Raw genomic sequence first — 12,144 nt, 5'->3', positions numbered from 1 at the left:
AAAGTTCAGCACTCCACCATTGAACCAACTTCTCAATCAAATCACCAACAAAAAACTCGAACAAGGGAATTTTATGTTGTGGAAAACTCTAGCGTTACCGAATCTCCGAAGGTATCGGCTAGAAGGACACCTCTCAGGTACAAAAGTCTACCCTCCCATGTTCATTTCCCTCCCCATTGAAGGTCTGTCTGTACATGAGGCAGGAACGACTATCTTCTATCTTTCCGGAGGTGTATTAAGCTCCATAAGTGAGCAAATGTTGAATCCTCTCTATGAGGCTTGGATCACAGCTGATCAACTACTGTCAGGATGGTTATATAACTCAATGGCACTAAAAGCTGCCGTGCAGCTCATGGGGTTTGAAAATACTAAAGCTCTATGGGATGACATCCATGCCCTCTTTAGTGTTCAATCACGAACTGAAAAGGATTATCTTCGTCAGGTGTTTCAACAAACACACAAAGGGAACTCAACCATGTTCGAATACGTGAAGCTCATGAAGCTACACTCAGAAAACTTGGCTCAAGCAGGAAGTCCAGTATTGCCTCAAGACTTAATTTCTCAAGTTTTACTTAGTCTAGATGAAGAATATAATCCAGTAATGGTTGTGATTCAAATCAAACCTAACATATCCTGGTTGGATATGCAATCCGAGCTCCTCTCTTTTGAGAAATGACTAGAGCATCAAAACTCGTCCAAGTCCTTTGTTGCTTCTGCAGGAAATTCATCAGTGAATGTTGCTTTTAACAAAGGTAATGGCAATGTCAAACCTATGACCCCCAACATTAATCAAGGGAATGTGAAGTTCCAGCACAACAACTCAAAACCTACTTACTCCAACAATGGAGGAGGCAATCGAGGCAGAGGCAATCGCCCAATGTGTCAAGTCTGCTCCAAATATGGTCATGCAGCTGATGTGTGTTATCAACGATACAATAGGGAGTATGTACCCAATGTAAATCAAGGCAGGGGATCTGGCCATTAGCAACCACCCAACAACACTCCATCAGCCTTCATGACATCCTACTCCAATAATCCATTCACTAGTTCAGCTGATGTCAACTGGTATGCTGATAGAGGTGCTACTCATCATGTCACAACATACCTAACTCACAATGCCAATCCAACCGAGTATTCAGGTATTAATCTTGTAATAGTTGGTAATGGTGATCAGTTATACATTTCTGCTGTAGGTAACTCAAGTTTAGAATCTAGACAGTGTTTACTTAGCTTGGAAGATGTTTTTTATGTTCCATCTATTGCAAAGAACCTAGTAAGCATCTATAAACTAACTCAAGATAATGATATATTTGTGGAATTTCATGGAACTTGCTGTATGATAAAGGACAAATATTCGGCCAACACTCTGGTGAAAGGAACACTTAAGGATGGCCTCTATCAGCTTGGAGAAACAACCTACGACCATAGGATGTCTCAAAGCATAGAAGATAAAAAACCCTCAGACTTATGGATAAAAACAATGGCTCAAAAGCACTTTTACTATCCAATGTCAGTGTAAATGTTATTGAGTCAACGGACATGTGGCATAGAAGATTAGGTCATCCCTCCCCTAAAGTTTTGAAGTCAATATTAGATCAGTATAAACAGTCCATCAAAGTTAATGAAAAATCTCTATTCTGTGACTCATGTCAGTTGGGCAAATCACACTCTCTCCCATTTTCACAATCTGAATCAAGGGCCAAAGCCAATTTTTACTTAATTCATTCTGATGTATGGGGATCAGCCCTAGTACAATCTATAGTAGGTTTTCGATACTACATTTCCTTCTTAGATGATCATAGTAGGTTTCTCGATACTACATTTCCTTCTTAGATGATCATAGTAGGTTTCTGTGGACATACCCTCTTAAACAAAAATCTAATACACTTGCAGCTTTTCAGCACTTTATTCAAGTGATTAAAAATCAGTTTGATGCAACTGTTAAAATGTTTCAATCTGACAATGGAAATGAGTTAAAAAAGATTCATCAGTTGTGCTTCTCATTAGGGATCCTAAGTTAGCATTCCTGTCCCTACTCTTCAGCTCAAAATGGAAGAGCAGAAAGAAAGCATCGGCACTTAGTTGAAATAGGACTCACACTTCTAGCATAAGCTTCCATGTCTTATCAGTACTGGTGGGATGCGTTTGTCAATGCCAACCTTCTAATCAATGGATTACCCACTCCTGTACTAAATGGACAATATCCAACTCAGATATTATTTAAAAAGGTGTTGGATATAACCAAACTAAGAACGTTTGGATGTGCTTGCTTCCCCTGTATTCGACCATATCAACATCACAAGTTTCAATATCACTCTGAAAAATGTGTGTACTTGAGACCAAGTGTACTCCACAAGGGACATTGATGCTTAGCAAAATCAGATAAAGTATACATATCTAGAAATGTTGTCTTTAATGAAACTAAATTTCCATTTTCTACTGGTTTTCAAGTAATCAGTGACTATTCACAAGCCCTCCCTCCATCACTGTCTGCCCAAATGCCTGCCCCTCTTGTCCAAGTCCTCTCTGAGCCATTACAAACAAATCCTATTATATCCAATATCAATACTCCTCAAAGTCCTTCACCAAGCTCTATTAATCATCCTACTATGACAGATCCATCACTCAACCCCTCAACTAATGCACCACAAACCATATCTCCCCTCAACTAATGCACCATAAACCATATCTCCTGTACAACAACCTTGCAGCTCTCCGACTCCCTCTCCTATCAATGTTCCCTCTCACATGTCCATCTCATCATCTCAGAACATTGTTGGCTCTCCACAAACAAACTATTCACCCTTTCTTGCACCCATTTAGCAGCCCACTGTTCCCACTGAGCAACAGCAGCACACAGTCTCACTCCAATCGACACATCCAATGATTACCAGAGCAAAGGCTAGTATTTTCAAGCCCAAAATCCTACTCACAGCTGCTAAAACTGATTGGACTGTCGAGGAACCCACCAGAGTCAAAAGAGGCGCTTAGTACATCTCAATGGAAAGCAACTATGGGCAATGAGTATCAAACTTTAGTTCAAAGAAACACATGGCATCTCGTACCACCCTCAGACTCATACAATGTTCTAGGTAACAAATGGATCTGCCAGTTAAAGAAAAACCCTAATGGCTCAATTGACAGATACAAAGCACGTTTGGTAGCAAAGGGGTTTTATCAACATCAAGGGATAGATTTCTTTGAAACGTTTAGTCCTATAGTTAAGGCCTCCACTATCAGAGTGGTGCTTAGCATTGTTGTTTCGAAAGGATGGGAGATCCGTCAACTGGATTTCAATAACGCCTTCCTCAATGAAAACCTACAAGAAGATGTATATATGAAGCAACCTACTGGTTATGTTAGCACTGAACATCCTGAGTATGTGTGCAAGTTAAACAAAGCAATCTATGGCTTAAAACAAGCCCCTCGGGCCTGGAGCAACACACTAGGCAATGCCTTAGTCAGCTGAGGATTCAAAGTATCAAAGGCTGACAATTCTTTGCTCATATTTCACACTCGTGCGGCTGTTATATTTCTGCTGGTTTATATAGATGATCTGATAATAAAAGGTAGTAATTCTCGACTAATATCCCAGCTCATCAACCTATTTGACAGCAGGTTTTCTTTGAAGGAACTAGGCCGCCTCACCTATTTCTTAGGCAGCCAAGTCCACTATCTCAAGTCAGGCTTCATCCTAAATCAAGCAAAGTATGTTGAAGAACTACTCCACAAACTTAGTCTCACTGATCTTAAACCGGCAGTCTCTCCTTACACAGTAGGTAAACATCTTTCAATAACTGATGGACAACCACTATCTGATCCCTACTTGTTTAGAAGCACCATCGGAGCCCTTCAATATCTAACACATACGAGACCGGATATAGCATACATAGTTAATCACTTGAGTCAATTCTTGAAGGCTCCTATGGATGTTCATTGGTAAGCAACTAAGCGGGTACTCCGATACATCAGTGCCAGCAGACATCATGGCCTTCTTTTTCAACCTAGCACTGATTTACAACTTACAGCATTTTTGGATGCTGATTGGGCTTCTAACATTGATGACAGAAAATCTATTGCAACATATTGTGTGTATGTCGGCAACAATCTAGTTTCTTGGTCCTCTAAGAAGCAAACTGCAGTTGCAAGATCCAGCACAGAATCTGAATATCGGGCCCTTGCTCATGCCACAGTGGAAATCATCTGGCTTAAACAACTGATGAGTGAACTACAAATTCAAACAACCTACAAACCTATTCTATGGTGTGATAACATAAATGTTGGAACTCTAGCTTCAAACCCAGTGTTTCATGCTCGAACAAAACACATTGAGCTTGATGTACACTTTTTTCGTGACCAAGTCATCAATGGAAAACTTGAAGTACAGTACATTCCATCGTCGGATCAGTTTGCTGATTGCCTGACAAAGTCATTGACACAATCTCAATTCCATCTCCTTTGAAACAAACTCGGTGTCATTGACCTCCCCACGAGTTTGAAGGGGGATGTTAGAATAAAAAAAACTAGCAAGGACCAATCAGAAAAAAGAAGCCAACCACCTAAGCAAAGCAGTACCAAGTCAGAAAATCCAATTGGATTAGATATATAAAAAGAAAGAAATAAGGAAACAACCAATCAATTCTGTTTTTAAAAAAATTGTACCAACCTGTATTATATGGACATCTGTCCACTATTAGTAAGGAAAATTTATTCCCAATCTTTTCCTTTTCCATTGCCTAAAACCCTAAGGGTAAGGCATGTATAAGAATGCCACAAGAGGCCATTGTACAATGGAGAAAATACATAGAAAAGGAAGGAAAACATTAAAAACTCCAGCCTCCCCTATTTTCTCTTAATTCCAACTAGGACCTATTACCTAAACAATTAATGATTGCGAGCAAAGAGAATATTTATTTATTTATTAATATTAGTGATAGTACACACAAACTTATTTCAAAATCCGCCGCCACCTTAACTAGATGACAACATACAAACAAAAATGAACGAGTGAAGGAAGCAAAAGGAATTACTTCTCTCCCACACTTTCATTTTTTTTTTTTTCCATTTTAACCCCTTTTTTAATTTCAAAGTCTAATCTAAACTAAGAGTCGTGATTGTTATGGGGCTTCTCACAGTATGTACACCATTGGTCCACACCAAAGAAGCAGAAACTACAGACTGGCTTACTGATCCTCGAATTGTCAATGTGAAAGATTTCTTATCTCCGATGCCATTAAATGATAGAACATTAGGATTCACTGTGATAGCAAGGCCTTGTGGTGCAGAAATCATAGCTCTATATGTCCATGCTTGAGATACCACACTTGTGAGAGTTCTTGTGAAGTATTGACTGAAGGTCTGCGAACGAGATACTGAAAGTCCAAAAGAAGGATAGTTTAAATCCCATACTCTACCAATATTTCTAGAAGTACAAGCACCGTAGTCTCCGGTGATACGTCGAACCATGTTGGTGCTGTAGCCTTGACCACATAAGAATTTCACATAATCGCTTTCATTTGCATCATAAACCAACCCAGGTCTTACTGCTTTTAGTGGGTTCACATGGCCTGAGCCATATGCAAACTCCCCTTGTGGATGGAACCTAGCATTCATGGGCGAAGCCGTACAAAGTGAATGGAAAATAGTTATAAAAATCGTTGTATAAATTAAATAATCTATTTATATTGCATTTTCTACCTAAGTGGATTTTAATAGAATATTCTTGAGCTACAAACTTAAATAACGTAGATTAAGAAGTTAATAGTTATTAGATAAAGTATCCATCATATCCTATCTATCTTATAAAAAGATGGTGGGATCTCCTCATCATGTTCTCTAAAGATAATGCATCTTTAAGCTACTTTCCTTAAGTCGAATATATATATATAGGATAGTTGCAAATATAACAATCAGACTCAAAGTATTAGTAGATATGACATGATATGAAAAAATTTAGATAGTCTATCAATGATAGACCATATTGTTGGTAGGAGTCTATCAGTGATAGACTATATCTCTGGTAAGAGTCTATCGCAGATAGACTTTACTACACATAACATTTTATCTAATTTAGTATCAAAACCATGAAGGCCAAACAAACATTCATTTGAAAGAAAATCAAGATTAGATTAAAGAATGGTGAATCTAATGAATGTGATGATTACCAGTTGTCATGAGTGCAGACTTGATGGCAGCAGGAGACCATGTAGGATTGAATGTTTTAACATAGACTGCAATTCCAGTGATATGTGGGCAGGCCATTGACGTCCCTGAGATTATATTAAAAAGTGTATTTCTAAGAATTCCACCCACTGGGGCAACTGGAGGCCATGCTGCTAGAATTTCAACTCCTGGACCACTCAAATCTGGCTGCAATTTGTTCGATTAAGTTCATGAAACTAGTTAATTAATCATCTTACTCACACCTTAAGAATATCGAAAAACAAAGTTTAAATAAATTTAACCTTAATAAGGTCTATAGTTGCGGCATTAGGTCCCCTAGATGAGAAGGAAACTACAACAGGAGCAGATGTATTGCGGATTGTGGTACTCTTGAAAATGGTTGCAGTAGGAGAGCTATTCATCAAAAGTTGATTTTTTTTAGAAAAAAGGATCAAACCCGATCAATATTGATAAATAATCCGATATATATGCTATTAGATAAAATGAGGTTCCATCTAATCAAAATTAATTGAGATGTTTTTTCACTTTTACAATAAAGGATTCTCGACATGGTTTTTTTTTTTTTCTGGGTTCACCGTTAATTAGATGAATGTCGTTCCATCTCATAACCAATTGGAATGAGAAGAACTAGCACCTCATCTATCTTGTTGGATCCCTTAATTTTTCTAATGCCGAATCCTTAACACGTTATGGTGCCTTTTTTTAGTTCATCATTTTTGGATTAGACACTAATTTTTATCTTCGTCAATGACAATTATGAGAAAAAATCTTATGTTATGTATTATGGTATCAAAGCACCATCATGTAGCCGCATGTTATGATCTCACATTGAAAAACTTTAGGGACCTTGTAAACTTTCTAAGATACATGAGTTACTCTTCTTATTTCCAATCGATTTTGAGATGGAACCATATGTAATCTAAGAGAAACCAATTAACTATGAGAATAGTAACTTATGGATCGTACCGAGTTGAATAAATATAATGAAAAATGTCAGTGACATCATTTGGGTCAAGAGTGGAAGAAGGGAAGGGATAGGATGATGCATCATCTCTCGTATATGCTAGCATGAGGACACCCGCTGCGCCATTCAAGTACTTGAAGAATTCATCAGGACCAAAAACCGCTTCACAAAGAACGATATTTCCCTTCACCAAGTAGGGATTCACCGAGTTGTTCAAGCAGTATCTGTTTCAAATTTTTAGATATGTTATAATTTATCACTTTTTCGAACCTTACAACTTCAACATAAATAATTAAGAGAGTACAACAATGTCCAGTTTCGTTTTTTGACCTCGTTTGATTATATAATAGGTCTCGTATGATATTCATTTTATTTTTTCTCTTTAGTATCAATATTATAAACACACTACTCCAACATATAGGTTTAGTTGCTATGTGATATCTACTTTTCGGAATGTTTTCAAAATCTGTCCCAATTTTTTAATAATAAAAAAAAATATAATTTTTTGAAAATCTTGTAATTATTTTTTAGAATTTAATTAAGAAGTCATTTGTTTTCAAGATGAAATCTACTGTTAATGATGAGAAAATAAGTATATTATTTTTTAAAAAAATCAAATGATTATCCAACGAAATCTTAATTTTTAGTTTTTTAATTGAAAATCACATTCCTTTCCTAAAGTTTTGGTTTAGATTTGAAAACATTTTTAAAAGGAAATAAGAAAAAGAAAGAAAGAAATTGGTGGAATTTTTTTTCTTTCTTGGTAAAAGGGTATACTTAGTGGGAAAAAATATTAATATGATTGGTTTTTTTAAAAACAAAAATATATATACACACATACACACATACATACATATACATATATAGTGTTTATGCAGTTATTATTAGTGGACTTAATTTGAATCTTTATTCATTTGTTATACTATATTATTTTTCTAGTACATTATAATCAACTTGTAATGATTCACTTCGTCTTGTTGATAATCATTCTAAGTGAATCTTGATAAACTATTGATGATACACCAGTTTTAAGCTTGAAATTGAATTTTGATTAGTGTTGGATATACCATATTGATATACTTGAACAATATATCTTTAAAAAGCATTGGTATACTAATGATAACTAATGTTTCACTTGATATGAAGTTTTGAGTTAATGTTGATATAATAATAATGCACCAAGGTTATAGCTAAAATTTTATTTTGGAATATTGATATATCTTTGATACACTAATGTTATACTTGAAACTAGTCTTGAATCTTGAATGAGTATTGATAAAAATGTTGATAGATTAAATGATACTTTAAATGAATTTTGAGGGAACCTATATAATACTGATGTACTAACATATTACTAATATGGTTGAAATTGAATTTTGAATGAATACTAATATATTAGTCATTTTGAATAAGTTTTGATATACTATTGATACACGAATACTATACTTGAAATAGATTTAGATCATACCAAATAATTAGTGCTGCATTTTTTTTTTAACAAATTATGATATACTACTGCTATGCTAATGATATCACTTGAAAACCATTTTCAATTATTACTGATATACAATTGAAATATTAATGTTATACATTAATTATCATTATGAATGATATACTTCATATTTAGTATATCAACAATAACAATGGTTTTTTTTTTTTTTTTTCATCTCTAAATCAAGTATATCAATCAACTAATGAAATATGAAATATTTTTTACACAATTGATATATCAAATAAAATGTAGCTTATATGTCACTAGAATTATATCCAAATTTCGAAAATAGAATCAATTAACTAATATATTTTATATTTGATATATCAATTGATGTATTTAAGATATACCGTCAAAATCAATTTTGAAAATAGAACACAACTACGTCAAAACTTAAATAAAACCATCAAAATTGAACTTATCGAATGAAAATAACTCTATATCAATACATAATATAAAATAAAAATAATATTTACCATAAACAAACGTCAACCGTAACATAATTAAAGTTATGATATATTAATTATATAAATGATATTCTTTAAATAAAGTATACCAACTTATTGATATACCAGATATAAAGTATACAATTGATTGATATACCAACATATGAACCTATTGATATACAAATGTGGGTAAGATGGAAATAATAAAAAAAAAAAAAAAAAATTGAAAATCAGGTTTTAATTTTTTTCCCCTTATTTACAATTTTAGAAAACCATTACTAAACTTACAAACACTTTTATGTTTTTTTTTTTTTTTTTTTTTTGCTGATGCAATTTCCACACATATATGATTTTTAAATAACAAATTAAATTACCTTGAGGTGGAGCTATCGAAACCTATATTGGGTATATCACGCCCAAGAACGAGGGGATATTGACGATTCATATCAAATGTGTTAATTGAAACTCCCTGCGAACGTTCATTAAAATATTATAAATTATTAGATTTTAATAACCCTTAATTAAGAAAATTTATATATATAAATATAATAATCAAATAATTAGTATTCAATAGTTGATCAATCACAATTCAAGCTAACTCAAACTTTAATCTACTAAGTTGGGTCAGCTCATGCCCAAACAATGTTTCTAACCCACTGAGGTTAGGAGAAATTATACGATACAACAGATTGTAGCAAATTCATTGAATTAGCATTTAAGACTATGAAAATGTATGGGGAAAAGAGAATTAATAATATGATCACCTGAAAGCTTTGTCTGTTACCAATTTGCACTTGTGTGACAAACTTTCTATCTATGGTTCTTGCAGCAACAGACAGTAGCCATGGAGACAAGCTTGTGGTGGTGAAGAAGCTGGGACCTTCATTTCCAGCAGAATTGGATGTTAATATTCCTTTTTCTATTGCGTGGAAAGATCCAATGGCAATGGGATCATTGAAATACTATCGTGGTTTCCTCGCACCCACTGAAAGCGAAATAATATCGACTCCATCGGCAATGGCATCATCATATGCTGCAAGAATGTCGGCATCAGAGCACCCATCCTTCCAACATATCTTGTATACCGCGATGCGCGCTAAGGGAACACCTCCTCTCGCTGTGCCGAGTCCAAGACCGTACAAATTTGCCTGGCTAACTAGACCGCCAGCCGCCGTCGACGCAGTGTGCGTCCCATGGCCGTCTGTGTCTCATGGAGTATTCACATCAGCAGGGCGAAGGGGACGGCTAATGTGATATGCTCGACCTCCAATAATTTTTCTAACATAGCACCAATGATTTTGATCATCTTTAATTTGCACCGATATTGGAGGAAAGAAAAAGGAAAAAGTGGAGACAAGTTTGTCCTACTCATGATCTTGTTGTATGAAGTACGTTCATTTCATTTAAAAACACTGACACCACACCCTCCATACCTGTAAAACATATCTCAAATTATGTCTTAATTTCTTAAAAAAAAAAAAAACTAAATAAAGAAATAATTTTAAATTACTTAAAATAATTGTTAGGTGAAAAATAGTGTCATGCTCGGTTTCTATTAGAATGTACTCTGCAAACCTGATGGACTGGCCAATGGTGATTCAAAAGCAAATCTATACGGTAAAACTATTGATTTATTTGAAAACTTATAGATAGAAATGAAATTTTAATAAAATTTTAGGGACTAAAAGTGTATTTCCACTAGTTTTTAAAAAATCTTCCCAGACTAAATCTTAAAATAATAAGATGATGTTGAATAGGAATTATGTACTGACAATCTTTTCAGCGTCTTCTTCGTTCACTACAAATCCATTGAAACTTCTCTTGTAACTATAAAGTACAGATTCTGGAGCAAAAGTCCTTAGATAACAAACATACAAGATCATCAATAAACTTTCATCAGGGTACTACTTAATAATTTTTATTAAAAAAAATAATTGTATAAAATTGTAACTCTTGTGAGAAAAATATGCAGCTTCAAAGGGTGGTGTTTTTTAGGCACAAAACCATCTCTCTAGATTATTATAGAGTTTAAATCTTAGTTTAGTCAAAAGTTTCAAGTTTGTACGATTTATTTGTCCTTAAATTTACAAAATAATTTGAGTCTATTTTTATTTTTGAACTTTTAAAAGGTACATTGATATCCTTAGATGTTTAAGAAACTAGTCATTTTGATCCTAGTTATGTTACATTTCTATCGTAGATCTATTTTGTTCAATGTTCGTCTCTTAATCCGACATAAAATCATGTTTGTATAATGATTTTTTTAGGGTCGTGTTTTTAGGCATAAAACACAAAATTTAAAAAAATAAAAATAAAAATAAAAATAAAAAAATAAACTACAACAGAAAAAGCTACATGTTTGCATGAATATGAACCTGCCAACAACTTGTTCCAACATTGCCCTATGATGTAAACGAGCAGAATCAGGGTCCTCTAGCTTCTTCCCCATGTAGACAATATAAATCTGCAAAGGTTTTAATAAAATAGACAAAACAAAAAACATGTAAAACAGAAAAGCCAACATATTTCATAATTATAGTTGTCCAGAACTTTGAATGCTTTATACTTTTTTTCCATCATCGTCGGATTCGAAGCTCGAAGCGAGTATAGTACTGAAGAAAAGCTTAAAAATTAGAGAGGAAGACATAGTAATGCTTCTTGTGATCATCAGTGGAAATCAGTGCAAATCTTTGATATCTTTAGGATGTATTTTGAGAAAGTGAAGAATAAATGAAGAATAAGGGCCTTTTATAGGAAGAATTATTTAATGTTATGCTTCATAATAGTTATTGTTTGAATGAGTTTCATGCCTCTACGTCCATTCAATAATGTTTTCATTTCTTATCTTTTGTTTCTTGTATCTTATTTATCTTTCCTAAAAAACTAGAAACAAAAATGGATTTGATAACTATTTAGTATCTTACTTTTCAAAAAAGAAAAATAATAATGAAAAAAAACAAATATGTTTGCTACTTTTTTCTTGTTGCTTGTTGTTTTAATTGAAATAAAATTTATTACACTTTTTTCAGGAAAATTACAATGGTAGCGAAGAATATAAA

General features: G+C 34.0%; 1 pseudogene; it reads right to left on the bottom strand.

Annotated features, from left to right (window-relative positions):
• Positions 1–5,091: 5,091 nt before the first annotated feature.
• On the bottom strand, positions 5,092–11,744 carry LOC120079182 (annotated as a pseudogene).
• Between the last annotated feature and the right edge of the window lie 400 nt (positions 11,745–12,144).

The sequence above is a fragment of the Benincasa hispida genome, chromosome 6 (genome assembly GCF_009727055.1).
Source record: "Benincasa hispida cultivar B227 chromosome 6, ASM972705v1, whole genome shotgun sequence".
In the NCBI taxonomy this organism is placed as follows: domain Eukaryota; kingdom Viridiplantae; phylum Streptophyta; class Magnoliopsida; order Cucurbitales; family Cucurbitaceae; genus Benincasa; species Benincasa hispida.
This window is presented reverse-complemented; position numbering and strand designations above follow the sequence as displayed.